Source organism: Larus michahellis, chromosome 27, assembly GCF_964199755.1.
Source record: "Larus michahellis chromosome 27, bLarMic1.1, whole genome shotgun sequence".
NCBI lineage: Eukaryota > Metazoa > Chordata > Aves > Charadriiformes > Laridae > Larus > Larus michahellis.
This window is the reverse complement of record NC_133922.1, coordinates 804,024-819,163: the sequence shown is the minus strand read 5'-3', so window position 1 is coordinate 819,163 and position 15,140 is coordinate 804,024. Positions and strand designations below refer to the sequence as shown.

General features: G+C 47.2%; 1 protein-coding gene across 1 annotated transcript in view; it reads left to right on the top strand.

Moving 5' to 3' along the window:
* The window catches only part of LOC141735010 (scavenger receptor cysteine-rich type 1 protein M130-like), a 452,930-nt gene that overhangs the window by 374,062 nt on the left and 63,728 nt on the right, over positions 1 to 15,140 (top strand).

The window sequence follows — 15,140 nt, the reverse complement described above, 5'->3', positions numbered from 1 at the left end:
GCCCAGCACCCCTTAACAGCATCATGGAGACACCCTCTCCCACCCAGATGGACACAGGCAAAGGCACAGGGTCCATGGACTTGAGCTCCTTCTGACCCTCATCTCAGTGGCACTTGGAAAGAAACCCTCTTCCCAAAGGGCTCTTGATGACCCCACTGGTACCCGATGGCCCTGGGCTGTGGGAAAAGGGACCCGGCACTTACCTCTGCAGAGCTGCACCCAGAGGAGCAGCCACAGCACCCGAGGGGACAGGAGTCCCTCCATTCCCATCCTGAGCCTCCTGCCCTGCTGGCACAGCCCTGCTCTTCCCCACTCCCTGTCACAGCCCCTGGGGACTCATGGGGACAACGATGATGGGAGGGTGATATATCTCTGCAGATGCCGACCCAGCTGCGGAAGGAGCCAATCGAAGCAGCAGCACCTTTTTAGACGTTATCAGGAGCTATCTCCCCTCCGACACAGCCCAGCCCGCCAATGAACTTCTCCAGTGCCGTTCATGACCATATATGAGGGACATATATGTCCCGCTGCCGGTGTCATGGTCGCTGTGGTGGCAGATCATCATGGGACAAGCTGGGTGTGCAGGGCAACTTGGTTAGTCACCACTTGCACCCTGCTGTGGGCCTGGAAGCACTGAGCATCTCCTGCACTGGGCTCATCCAAGAAGCCATGAGGCAAGGGTCCAGCTGCCCCCAAGCTGCGGTGACCATGGAGCGGGGACTGCACCAGGGTCTGTGTCAGGATGGGGAGGAAACAGCCCCTGCCCCTGCTACGGACCTCACTGTGCTGGGAGCAGCAGCTGGGAGAGGTCTTCATCCAGGGCAAGGGCTCCATCCCAGGAGCGTTGGCTTGTCCGTCCCTCCCTGCAGGGCCCCACAGTGAGTCCCTCGCAGGAGCCGCAGCTGGATCATGTCCCTGCCCTGGCAGCAGACGGGAAGCCCAGAGGCTCAGACGTGTCCCTGACTCTCAGTGTGTCACCCAGGGGCCGTTATTCCCCACGGGCGGAGCGGGAGCTGGAGCCTGCAGGTGCACAAACCACAGCCCACGTGGCCTCGACGCGCTCCCCCCGCTGCCCCCGCAGCGCCCGGGCAGGAAGTCTGTGGTTTCCTCCTGGCATCGTGCCCAGGCACATCCCTGGGGTGCCCCCGAGCCACCCCCACCCCGACTGCTCCAGCCAGGGCCGCAGGGGCTGCTCCTTCGGCCTCGCAGACACGGGGACAGGCAGCTCCCAGCCCCCGTCATGCCCCTGTCATGCACACGGCCGCTCTGCACCGAGCCCCACGGGCACGGGGTGACATCGGTGACGTGACCTCACATCCTTCCTACTGCCAAAGCTGTGTGTTCGTGGGTTATACTGACGGTGACCTCACACTCTCCTACTTCTGCTGCCGTGTGCTCATGAGTGGTACCGACAGTGACCTCACGTCCCTCCTGCTGCCACCACCGTGTGCTCAGGGGTTACAGTGACCATGACCTCACACCCTCCTGCTGCTGCTGCTGCGTGCTCAGGAGTCCCGCTGTCACACACGTGTGTGCGTGTTGCGTACAGGCTTCTGCTGATGACGGTTATTCCAAAAAGCCATGTTGGGGTGGGGACCAAATATTATTTTAATGGCATCAGAAGCGGCCACACAAGCCATATGCCTGCTCCTTGCCCAAAAGCTACACAAGCAGCGGTGAAATCACAAGAGTGACATTCACCCCTAGGGTCACCCCATAGACCTGCCCCAGCCCCACAGGGCCCCGCACCGTGATGGTGACCAGGATGGGTTTGGGGTTCGGGCGCAGGTCGGGGTCCAGGGAGAAGACGCGGAACCGCACTGGGGAGGGACGAGATTGTAGGAATGTATCTGAGAGAAAACGGTCATGTGAGCCAGCCTCCCTACTGTGAGAGATTAGATTAAGGGCAAAACAGGTGGTAGAAGATGGAATTAGTACATGGGAAACACGGGAACTGAGAAGGCAGGAAACATGTTGTGCTAATGACTAAACAATTTACTATGCGAATTCTTGTAACCAATCTGATGTGTGAATGAACTGCATGCACCACGCGTGGACAGTGTAACTAGCTAATCAGAAATAAGCGAGTTGCGTGTACGGCTACAACGCAGGGTATAAAAGATGATGATCTGTGCTTAATAAACGGCTTCTGTTGATTCACATTGGATCGTCTGGAGTCCAGTTATTTCTCCTCAGTTTCCTAGACTGTAACAATGCATACGTGAATCGCCTTAGGGTGGCACATAAAGGAGCAAGAATTGTAACACGGGGTCCTTCTCGGGCTCCCAGCCGAGAGGCGCCTTCATGGCTGGCAATAAGAAGGGGGTTTAGCTAATGTGTACGTCTGCTGCCTTCTTCCCTGTACCCACGCAGGAACTAGAAGAGAAGAAAAGTGCAAGCGTTTTACCGTTTCTGTAGAAGTTCAGGTCAACATTTAAACAGCCAAAGCTCTGAAGAGTTACGCTGACCCTTACTTAGGCACTTCTTTTGTCTCCCTTTGAGAGATAACTAAGCACATTCCCTCCTAGCCACAGTCTAGCATCCAGAAGCGTGCAGAACACGCAGACAAACCTCCCCCATTTTTTCAGGGATGTTTCAAGTCATGCGATACTTAGTGCAGGAGTTCACCAAATGTCACTAAACTCGGAGACTTTGACCCAGCCAGCCACGGCCACGGGGCTTCAGCTCACCATTTGTGTGTCAGAGCCATCAGACGGATGGCCCCGTCCTCCTTGAGACACCCCTTGGGGCAGCCGTACCCAGCGCCGGGTGGCTGGATATGGCCTTTGCTCCATGGGAGGCGCTTCCTGGGAGCAGGATCTCTCACTGGGGCACTGGGAAGCCCTCCTGAGGCCTGCATGCCTGAGGGACGGCTCTGCACTGCTCCATCGCTCACCAAAACCAGGGGCGGAGGAAGGCTGCCCTGGTGGCCTCCAAAAGAATCAGCTCCCCTGGGCTCCTCTGCGGCCACCGGGCACCTTTGCTGTCAGGCGGCTCTCCGCGCTGCTCTGCCAGCTTAACCAGCATCTCTTGCCCTCCATCTCTTCCCGCTCCTCACCAGCACTTCTCCTCCCGCAGCTCCCTGACCAGCTCCCCCCTGCTCTCCCCGGCCCTCTGGCCCTTCCCGCCCCTCTCCCCCCACCCCACCGCCCTCTCCCAACCTTCTCTCCCTCCCTGACCTCCTCCTCCCGGCCCCAGCCGTGCTCCAGGGCCTGGCCCTGGGCGAGGGCAGCCCCGGGGAGGCGGCCATGGTTCCCGCGGGGTCAGAGGGCAGGAGGGGGCGCCCCGGGGCACGCTGGGAGTTGTGGACCCGGCACGGGGCTCCCGGCGGCCATCTTGTGTCGGCTGAGGGGAGGCTGGCACAGGCCGACAGGACAGATCTGCAGAGCCGGGAGCTGCGGTGAGTCCTGGGCCCTTGGGCTCCTGTCAGCCCTCTTCTGCCTCCCTGTTCCTCCCTGCCCTTCCCCTTTCCCTCTGGGTCCTGTTTTTCGCCTCCCTGTACCTCCCTTCCTCTCTCCTGCTGTGCTCTGCTCCCTCTCCGCCCTTTCTCTTCTCTCCAAGTCCCTCTCTCTCTCTGTCATCCTTCCTCTCCCTCTACTTTCCCCGTCGCCCTTCTTTCCTGCTCCCTGGGCCTCTTGGTTTCTCTCTCTCTCTTCTGCACAGAGGCCCCAGGCTGAGTGTGCAGCTCGCACTGTGCAGTGAGGTCAAACCCATGTGGCTACTGGACAGACCTCTCTCTCCCTGCTGAGCACAGAGTAACTAGGTTTGGGGTGTTTTTAGCTGCCTCAATTAAGCAACTCCAGTTAGATAGGACGAACCCTGGCTTCAGAGTTTTACTCTGTGACCAGTTAATGAAGATATGCCACTATTATGTACTGGTAAACAGTGGGTTCACTCATTTGTCTTCCTATTATGTCCACAATGAACAAACAGGCTCTATTCAGACTAGCTATATAACACGAGCTTTACAAAGTAGCTTGACTAGTCCCTGTGAGCCAAATCATGCTTGCTTTACTTACAGGATTGTCCCCCCAGTCATTCTGCTTGCGTGAAGGCCCTTCAGATGAGCTTCTATTTTTGCATTTTCTCTGAGCTATGCCATTAGCTGGGATTTGTTTGTTAAGTGGAAGATTAATGTCAGGCAATTTTAACACGTAATCTGATCTGGAATACTTGTTTACTGGAATTGTTTACCCAATGGTAGATCGTGGACAAGATCAAATCATTTATTGTTCTATTCAAAAAGGTTCTGAATGTGAATGGAAAACCGTTTCCTGTATTCACTTACCTTTCTGTTCTGATGTATTTACTGATGCCTGTCTTTATTCCCAGTCATGGAATTCATAGAGTTGGTTCTGTGTGAGTCGCACGCAGTCAGTTTGGTTTGAACTAAGCCGTGGGCAGAGCACTAGCGTAAGGTTTGGACCCAGAAATGTGCACTCTTGTGGGCCTTGTGTCAAATCATCTCTTTGTGCACAGAAATAAACCACACAAAATCATTTTCTAAAAAATTTCAGGCTGCTCTTAGTTTCACCTTTGCCTCTTCTCCGCTAATCAACATTATTTTTCTTGCTACAAGGTGTACAAGGAGTTACATTCTGGGTAAGAGCTAGAGTCAGGGGGATTTGTGTTTTCATTGCTGTTTTGCCCTCAGAGGGCTGCTGAGAGTCATGGTCACCGTCTTTTCAATCTTCTCAACCTCTCCTCTTCTGGGGAGGAGCAAGTAAGCGAGCCAGTATCAGGATGTCTTTTTAAGGGAAGAACCTTAGTTGAAGACAAGAGGATGTATCTTGGCTCGTATTAGTTTAGAATGTATAGACAATTTTATTGTATTGATTTATGGGTTAAAAGTTCTGTAAAAGACAGAAAGGGTTTTTGTGGAAATAGTCACTGATTACTGCAATAGATGGCTACTTTTTGCAATAGGAATGCTGGAATAAATTTGAAACGTATCTGGTTTATGCCAAGTGCAACATCTTGGCTGAGACAATCCTGCTTGGATGGCTACAGAGTACTGACAGTTTCTCCAGTGTTCAGCAGGGTATGTTTCTTTTAAGCTACCTTTTTGATAAGGATGCAGTTCCAAATGATTTAATGATACTATTTCCCATATTGGCTGTAATCCGTAGGTTAAGAAAACTATTCAGTATCAGTATTGAATTTTACAGCTTTTGTCATCCAGAACATCGAGTGCATTCTGAAGGAAAGTAACTATGCAGTGATAAGGAGAACAAGAGTTTTAACACGGAATTAATGTGAACTATTCATGCTTAGTTTATTGGTGTTATTGATGAGTGAATAATGAGTGAACGCACATTATACAGCAGCAGTAACATTCTTTTGTCCATTGGAGTAAATTTCACCTATTTGCAGCTGAATTCTGCCTGGGATGCCTTAAGCAAAACAAGGAAAGAACGGGCAGATAAGCTTGTTGGAGCTCTGCAGGCAGCTGTTCCATACCAAGAAGGACTGCAGGTAAGATGGTGTGATACACCTAACCCAGTCTTGAGTCAATAGGACTTAATGTGGTTGTAGTAAAAAATGTTACGTGATTGGGAAGGTGACATGTGTCACTGATTCTAGCGACTGTTTTCTTCAGTAGGCAGATATTTTTTCTCGGGGTTGGTTGGGTTGGAGGTTTTTCTTCCATTAAAGACTAAGTCTGTTTGGGTTGTTTTCTGCATGTAGTTGTTCACATACTCCTCTATGTATAGATTCGAAATTGATGTGCCCTTTATTGGTAAGACACAAGTTTATAGTAATCCTGCTCCCATTTCCTGGTGGCAGTCAGTACGTAACATAGTAGGCGAGTTGAAGGTGTGACATGTTTACATGATCCAAAAGGAACAGAATACAGGTCCGTATACTCACCTGCAGCTGTTTTCTTTGAGTGGAGGACAGTGAAAGAACTTCAATTTTATTCCACCTTTTTTATAAGTCAAATATTTCAGTTTGACTATTTTAAGCCCAAAGTAGTAACATAACGTTACTGGACCATTACAGGAATTCTTAGTGTAATTATACTAAGAATATAGACATACTGGAGCATCATACTAATTCTTACCGTAATTTATCCAATCACAATACTTTGGAAGATGATTCACTTTTAGAATCGGTAGGTAAACTTTCCAGCAGTTTTTTAAGATATCTTTTCTCTATATGCGCTGTATTTTATTTCATTTTTTTGCCTATTCTTTGCAAGTTTTGGCTGAGTGGCAGGCCTCATGTCTTTTGTCAGTGAATGGCTGGAAGATGGAAACAGTAGAAGGGTTTTCATGGTCAGATTTTGCAAAGCTGTCTTTTTGCCCAGTGGAATTACTGTCTTTCTTGGTTCATTAGATCTTTAAAAACAGAGTTTCACATGACACTGAGGGCAGTTGCTTGTGTGTTCGGTGCAGACCAAGCAGCAGAACACATCTTAATAATAATGCAACATCTTGTTTTCCGTGTTTTTTTCTCCAAGGTCTCTTCTTTTCATACTGCACAGAGGTTGACTTGAAGGGTTACATTAGGAACATTGCCGTTGCTTTGAGAGCTTTGTATTTCCTGGGGCTGCACATTGTACATCCTACAAGCTTGGTACTTTGTAAAAGAACTGTATTTAACTGCCGCCTTACGCTCATTTCAATAGACAATATTAAAAGTATTGTGGGCAGATTGTTAGCTACAGCTGCCTCACCCTGTTGAGCGTGTTGGGGGGGTTAGTTCTCCTTTTCCCAAGGAGTTGTGTAGCAGTGGGCAGCTCTGAGAAGCCGTCCTAAGCCCTTCTCCGTAATGAATCACAGATAACAGGCAGGAGGAAAAAGGGCCTGGCAGAGGTATTTTTTCCTCTGTGTAATTAATTGCCCAGAGTGCTATAGGTGTTCTTAATCTTTAACTGGAGTGTTCTTGAGGTCGTTCTGCATTATATCAGGAGTAAGGGAAGTACCCACAAAGCCTCAGAACTGGGGAGACTTCATTTGTTTTTTGAAGTTCCAACTGCCTTATCCTGAGGAGATTCAGTCAAGCTCAGGTATTGGCCATCACTGTCTGATCTGTACTGAATGGGTCGTGTTCCATCTTCCTGATACAGATACCGTTATCCTTCAACAGAAGTTCTTTTGTCATCATCATTTAAAGTGTGTTATCATTCAGCTACCACCTTCCATCTTTGCTCCGAAGGAGTGCAGAACAGAGTTTGTCTTGTATTTAACCTTTCGGGGTATTCATAAAAATTGCTGATTTTACTCCAGAAGTAGAGTACTAGTCCGCATGAATAGTACTGGCAGGATATTGCTGCTAATAGGGGTTCAGTCTTGCAGCATGTACATTCTCGTAACCATTACGTGGAATACTTTAGTTAATACTGGATCCCTTGTATTGCAAAAAACCCCTAGGTTCCGCTGAAGAAAGCTGTTTGGTTTTGTTTTGCTTTGTTTTGTTTTCAAAGCGCACAGCAATATTATTCTCTGGAGTAAAAAATTCTGGTATTTTACTTAATGCAACTTTGAAATCTGACACTATTTCTCTGCTCATGCTTCAATTTCCTACTCTGATTTTCAGGCAATGTTTGACTGGGTGGACATTGCTGGCAGCGGGTTGGCATCTATGTCCCCAGTTGGAACAGGTCTGGAGACAGTGAAGCAGCAAACTGAGGAACTTAAGGTATGAACGAGCAATTGATTTCATTTCTATTTTCATCGGTCTGCATTTTCCTGTGGTGTTTAGTATTTTTCTGTATTTTTCAAGAGTCAAAAGCAATTTTCAACTTCTAGTAGAAAAGAATCTGTATGAAAATTTCAGATAACATTTCATTGCACACTTTTCATTTTAAAATGTGTTTAATTTTAAAATCTATTCCAAATTTTGGTGAAAGTACATTTTATTTTGTGAGTGTGTTCCGACAGCCGAGAAATACTTGTAGTGGCATTCCTTGTCTTTCACAGGCTGTAAGGTTATTATGTGCAGGGTTCTTTTGCTGTGACTTTTACGTGTTCTGGTTTCTACCGTGAACAGCTTCCTTGAGGCTCTGAAAGAATGCCTCCACAGCTTCGCTTCTGCAATTGCAGGCTTTACCTAAATGCTCACACAGATCACAACGTTCACAGCACATTAGTAAGCTGAAAATCAAAATTTCAGGTTAACTTAGACCTTCAGAAGCCTGTCTTTGTGGATCTGTGACTTGAGCATGCTCCTGACGTCAGTAGGCTGTTATGCGATATATAAAAACCAGGGATGTGTAACGATCAGGTAATGTCCTTGGTTTCATGGCTCGCTTGTACTTTTTTTGGCTGTGGGCAGGTTGTTTAGTCTATCTATTTTATGATGTAACTTCAAATGACCCATAATCTTACGTACTTCAGAAGAACACACCTAGGCGAGTTGTTCAGAGTGCTGTCCCAGTTGCATGTACCAGAGAGGGTGTTCTACTGAAGAAGATTTGCTTTCAGGTCTTCTGAAAAACAATTCTATCTGAAGTTTCACGGATGGTATTATCACAACCCCCAGAGCTAGAAGTGACTCCAGATGCGTTCTGCCTTTTGTACAGACCAGAGAGATCGTTGGAGAATACTTTCCTATTAGCCATCTTTGCCATTCTGTGGTCACAGTTAGCAATACCTGCTAGAACATTAAGACACTGCTGCAGATGCTCAGTTTGCTGCGACCGTCGGGGTGATCGGTGTCTTACAAGCATTTTTACCCTGGATGACAATCCCCCAAACGTACGAAAGCTGAGAGGGATGCATTGGTATTGCAAATACTGCTGTACTGTGCTGTATTCCAGAAGGTCATTACTTGTGATAAGTTTATGTGTATTCTTTTTCTATTTACCGTAGCAATTTAAGACAGAAGCTTATCAGCAGCAGATAGAAATGGAAGGCCTGAGCCGTCAGGCAGAGCTGTTGCTGCAGAAGGTAACAGAGGAGAGTGACAAGCACACAGCTCAAGACCTTGTCTCAGAGCTCAAACTAATGTGGGAGAGCCTAGAAGAAAAAGTCATCACTAGACAGGTAAATAAACTTGAAGGTGGGGGCTTTCTTCATGACTTAGATTTTTGAGAAAAGCTTCTTAGTGTGTATCATGTTTGCATCAATTTACACATTTATTCCTTTTGGTTTGGAAATTACAGAGCTATAATCCAAAGGGAAATGGTGAGGGACCTGCTTCAGCACCTGGAGGTGCACAAATCTATGGGGCCGGATGGGATCCACCCAAGGGTACTGAAGGAGCTGGCGGAAGTGCTCGCCAGGCCACTTTGCATCATTTATGAGCAGTCCTGGATAACCGGGGAGGTCCCAGCTGACTGGAGGTTGGCAAATGTGACACCCATCCACAAGAAGGGCCGGAAGGAGGATCCGGGGAACTACAGGCCAGTCAGCCTGACCGCGGTGCCTGGGAAGGTCATGGAACAGATCATCCTCGGTGCCATTGCACGGCACATGCAGGAGAACAGGGTGATCAGGCCCAGTCAGCATGGGTTTGTGAAAGGCAGGTCATGCCTGTCAAACCTGATCTCCTTCTATGATAAGGTGACCCACTTAGTGGATGAGGGAAAAGCTGTGGATGTTATCTACTTGGATTTTTGCAAAGCTTTTGACACTGTTTCGCACAGCATCCTCCTGGAGAAACTGGCTGCTCATGGCCTGGAGAGGTGTACTCTTCACTGGGTAAAGAACTGGGTGGACGGCCATGCCCAGAGAGTGGTGGTAAATGGAGTTAAATCCAGTTGGTGTCCGGTCACAAGTGGTGTCCCCCAGGGCTCGGTGCTGGGGCCGGTTCTCTTTAATATCTTTATCAATGATCTGGATGAAGGGATCGAATGCACCCTCAGTAAGTTCGCAGGTGACACTAAACTAGGCGGGCGTGTTGATCTGCTTGAGGGTAGGTTGGCTCTGCAGAGGGATCTGGACAGGCTGGACCGATGGGCTGAGGCCAATGGTATGAGGTTCAACAAGGCCAAGTGCCGGGTCCTGCACTTGGGTCACAACAACCCCATGCAGCGCTACAGGATTGGGGCGGAGTGGCTCGAAAGTTGCCTGGCAGAAAAGGACCTGGGGGTGTTGGTGGACAGCCGGCTGAATATGAGCCAGCAGTGTGCCCAGGTGGCCAAGAAGGGCAACAGCATCCTGGCCTGTATCAGGAATAGCGTGGTGAGCTGGATAGGGAAGTGATGGTGCCTCTGTACTCGGCACTGGTGAGGCCCCACCTCGAGTACTGCCTTCAGTTTTGGGCCCCTCACTACAAGAAGGACAGTGAGGTGTTGGAGCGTGTCCAGAGAAGGGCTACAAAGCTGGTGAGGGGTCTGGAGGACAAACCTTATGAGGAACGGCTGAGGGAGCTGGGGTTGTTTAGCCTGGAGAAGAGGAGGCTGAGGGGAGACCTTATCACCCTCTACAACTCCCTGAAAGGAGGTTGTAGAGAGATGGGGGCTGACCTCTTCTCCCTGGTGACAAGTGATAGGACAAGAGGAAACTGGTTCAAGTTACGTCAGGGGAGGTTTAGATTGGATATTAGGAAACATTTTTTCACTGAAAGGGTTATTAAACATTGGAACAGGCTGCCCAGGGAGGTGGTGGATTCACCATCCCTGGAGGTGTTTAAAAAAAGGGTAGATGTGGTGCTTAGGGACATGGTTTAGAAGTGGTTTTTGTCAGGGTACGTTAATGGTTGGATTTGATGATCTTAAAGGTCCCTTCCAACCTCAGCGATTCTATGATTCTATATATAATATAATTTGAATTTTAGAATTTATTGAGTTGCTTTTGTGGTTTTTAAACCCTTAGCAGTATTTTTTGTCACTTCCTCTGTCAGCAGTGCCATCTTGAATCATTATTATTTCATTTTGATTAGTTGATGATATCTTAAGTAGCGTTTGAAAACATGTTTATATGTGCAAAAGTAATATTAGCTGCTGAACTGAGCAGTTTAAAAAAAAAAAAAAGACACAACCTAATCCTTAACTGTTTCAGTGCTCTTTCCTTAAGTTATCAAAGTGAAAGAGAGATTTAAAGATGCAGTGCTTTGAAGTGTATTTTTTTTCCTAAATGGAATCATTTCACAACAAAGAAAAGGTTTTAAAGATCATGCAGCAAATTGCATTTCTATTGAAATTCTGTTGTAAGTGATAAAAAACTACTGTCGTATCTCCGACGAGAGAACCTTCCAGCTTAACTCTGCTCTGGCTACATGGGGTCTCGGAAGGTTAGGGATTTAAGCCTGGCGTGTGAGGCTTTACAGGGGAATGGCAACCTCGGCTCTGAGTACGAAGCTGTTGCTTGTCTTGGATGACTGTTTCTCCCTGGGTTTATGATATCAGATGCACGGACGCTGCTCTGGATTGTGGTGACTAATGCTAACATAAGCCAATTCAATAGCATTGTGAAACCATTTCCTTGTTAATTTTATTTTTACTCTAGCGCAAGCTGGAAGGTGCCTTGTTCGCCTTGGGGCAGTTCCAGCGCGCCCTGGATGAGTTGCTGACGTGGTTGACGCATACAGAAGACTTGCTGAATGAACAGAAACCTCTGGGTGGAGACCCCAGGGCCATTGAAATTGAACTTGCCAAACATCATGTATGTAATTATGATGAGCATTAACTGAAATGTTCCTTTGATGTTTATGTGAGTGATGAGTCTTGTAGTAAAACTTAGCACTCCATAAATAATTCTCTAGAGATTTTCAAGATGCAGAGTATAGCTGAAACGCAGGCTTGGAATAACTAATACTTTTCCTCTTACTCCTCCATATTCTTTCCTTCCTTTGCGTGTGCCATGCAAGTGACATAGGTTTTAGCTAAACAGAGCACCTCACCCTAGTCTCCACTTTTATTCACCTTAATTTGACCCAGGGAACTTAAAAGTTATTGAACCTGCTGCTGTCCCTGAAGCAGTAACCTCCTTGATTAGTTCTGTTTAAGCCAGGTCTCACAAAATGTATGCGGCCATTACGCATCTTTCGTTCTTGTTTCTTCCTTCTCAGAAAATGGCCATTTGCTGTTTTGAATTCTGCAGAATTTTATCCCAATTGGATCCAACTAACAAGAAGAATGGAAAGCTTCTCTGAAAATCTCAGCCAACTTTAGGAAGGTGTCCATGCCCCCATCTTCTTCTCTTGTTACATACAATTTAGGGGTTTTTTTAAATATGTTTTTTAGTATTTTTACTGATTATTGTGCCTGTGGAGCCCACGGAAGCATGCTTCTGTTGTGCCTTTTATTTTGAAGAGTGCCTCCCAGGAGCAAGAGATCTTCTCTGCCTCCTTGTGTGACTTGGTGTGCTGTCCATGATGATGTGTTGTTCCTAGGCCTGAAGATTTCAAACCAACCTCCTAAATCCTCTCCTTTCCTTTCAATCTGCCATTTAATTTTTGGCCTGCAGATGATGTGAAAAGTATTCAGAGTCCCTTTTGGATGTAGAGAGAATTGATTGAGATTGACGGGACACGGATAATTAAGGCATTTTCCTTGTTTGTGGTAATGCAGCTCTGCAGCTGCTGAAGCCTTTTGTGTGGTCGGTTGGAACTTGAGCAGAGAAGATACCTACGTGCCCTGTGCAACTACTGTTAGAAACAGGCCCTCAAAAAAAAATAAAGTCACAAATCCAGCGTCCGCTCCATGAACCTTTTATATTCTTATCTAACGGAAGTGGTTTACTCTGAAGAAGCGTCCAGACGTCGTTTGTGGCTTCATCTGCCTTCAGTGCTGAAGGAGTTCAGCAAACACATGAGTGAATCTGCCTCCTTTTTGTAAAACAGAGTTTGTAGGTTAGGAAGTTCACACAGGAGTGCATCCTGTGGTAGCCTGGAAAAACATCCATCTCTGGAATAACTTTGGCAAGAATAGACCTTGTTCCTAGTGAGCCTCATCAGGAAGGACGGGAAAAGATGCATCTGCTTCTGTGAATATCCCTCTTTTTCGCCCTGTTAGGAAAATAAAATAACGAATACCTTCCAGTGCTTAGCTTAGAAGAACTAAATCAAACGAGACGCGCATTTATCCATTTATGTGGATCCAATTAGGAAGTGTGTTCAGTGAAGTCGAATGGAAAGTGAATCATCAAGTGAGGAAATTGCTTTTTGCGTTTTTAGATATGCTTACCCATTGTACTTTATACTTACCCGTCCGTGGAACCTGCTTCCAAAATCGGGTTGTTTACCTTTCAGCTCTCTGGGAGGTCTGCAAAGATTCGATTTAACCTGTGTGGCTTCACTAGTGCAGCCACTACACAAAAACTACTTCAAGAACCACGTGGTCCTTCCCCAGCGATGGTAAAAGAATACAAACAAAAAATCCCACCAGCTGCAATCCGATCAGGGTATGGGCTCGTTATCTGGGACAGGAAGGAGTAGTTTGAGGAAGGTCAAGTACCCTTCGTGTGAATGTTTGTTTTGTTTGAACTGAGTGAGACTTAACCCATTTTGTCATGTTTTAACAGGAAAGCGTTCCCCAGCACCAGGCACGTATCTGTCAGCAGCCCAGGCGCAAATGGAAACCCAGAATCCACGGGCAAACCTTCTAGTCAGCAAATGGCAGCAAGTCTGGCTTCTGGCCTTGGAAAGAAGAAGAAAACTGGAGGATGCTTTGGACAGACTTGAAGAGGTCAGAAAAGGAATATATTTACTTTATGCATAATTTTGTTTACCCTGGGTTAAATGGTAAATACTGTCAACGACTTCCACATTTGTTGCATTCTATTGTGTGATGCAGCTAACTGAAAGCATTGCGATACACAGGGTCCCACCCGCAGGGAGGAGCAGAGGGGACAGGTGACCCCAGACTGCCCAACAGGGTATTCCATCCCATCTGCATCACGCTCAGTATAAAAGCTGAGGGATCAAAGGGGCCAAGGGGGCTCTGGCTCGTTTTTTCTTCAATGGCCGACGTCTGAGGAGGACCCTGTCTGTTCATCTGCCTTTGATCCCGATCCGAGCACTCCGGACTCTAGTTCCGGAATTCAGCTCCTGTCCGTCGCTGAGTCCAGTCTGGAACTTTCCCTGTGTCTGCTGCTGACGCCATCGTCATCCTGGGAGCTGGATACGGTTTTGTATATATTGTACACTTTTTTTCTTTAATTTTTATTATTCTATTACTATTTACTATTTTCTTATTTATTATTATTTTCATTAAAGTAGTTTAGTTCTTTTTCTACACTCGTAAATCTCCTTATCTCTTCCTCTCCTCTCTGAGGAGAGAGTGGGGGGAGGGCCATCTGTCGTTCTGATCGGCCAGTCTGGCCAAAACCATGGCACATTTTTACAGAACTATTTTTACAGTCAACACAGAGTACTACAGCGGTAGCTGAAAACATAGAACAAGTGTTTTTGCTGATCAAATGTGCAAGAACACGTCCCAGTGAACGGGTGACTATGTCAGTTCTATTGAGGGAAGCGTCCCATTTATTATCGGCACATTTTTTAGTACGACTGTGGTTAGGAATAAGATCCGTCCTGTAAGGTGGCAAGTACCTTCCCCTTCACGCTGGAGTGCGTGAGTCTGTCGTGGCTGTTTCCTCAGCTGTGCCTGTTAAATGTTTCCGTGTGCTCAGGATGCAGTCATTGGTGCTTGGTTGAGGATTTCTGCTGATTTGCAGGATTGAACTTTGGTGAAAGTTTATCGTGTGGCTGTTGGTTTTGTTTCTGTTTTGAGTAGGGATGCACATCCACTGTTATTAAAGCCATCGCCCAAGAGATTCTGCATCAGCCAAGTGACGTGTTCCCAGAGCTTCTCTGCGGGGTGCCGCTACTGGGAAGTAATTCCCCAGGCCAGCGATGGGTGGGCTGTTGGAGTTGCTGATGAACTTCTTGGAAAAAGGGACCAATTAGGAAGAGCGGAGCATTCCTGGTGTGCAGAATGGCTAGGTCCCAAAGAGCAGCTGTCAGCGTGGCACAGAGATCAAGAAACGTTATTCTGCAAGGATAAACCGTTGAAGGTTGGAGTTTTGCTGGAGCTACAAAAGAAGACCGTGTCCTTTTATTCCATTGCTGACAAAGAAATGCTTTTGCACATCTTCGGAATCAATACCTCACCTCCTCTTTACCCTGCTTTCTGGCTATATCGTCTAGAAAGAAATGGATCTTTCAGTCAGAAAAGTAACAATTTTGGCTGTGACTGCAGAGCTTCTGTACGAGCTTCAGTGTCTCGCACAGGAATTTACCCAGGAGTG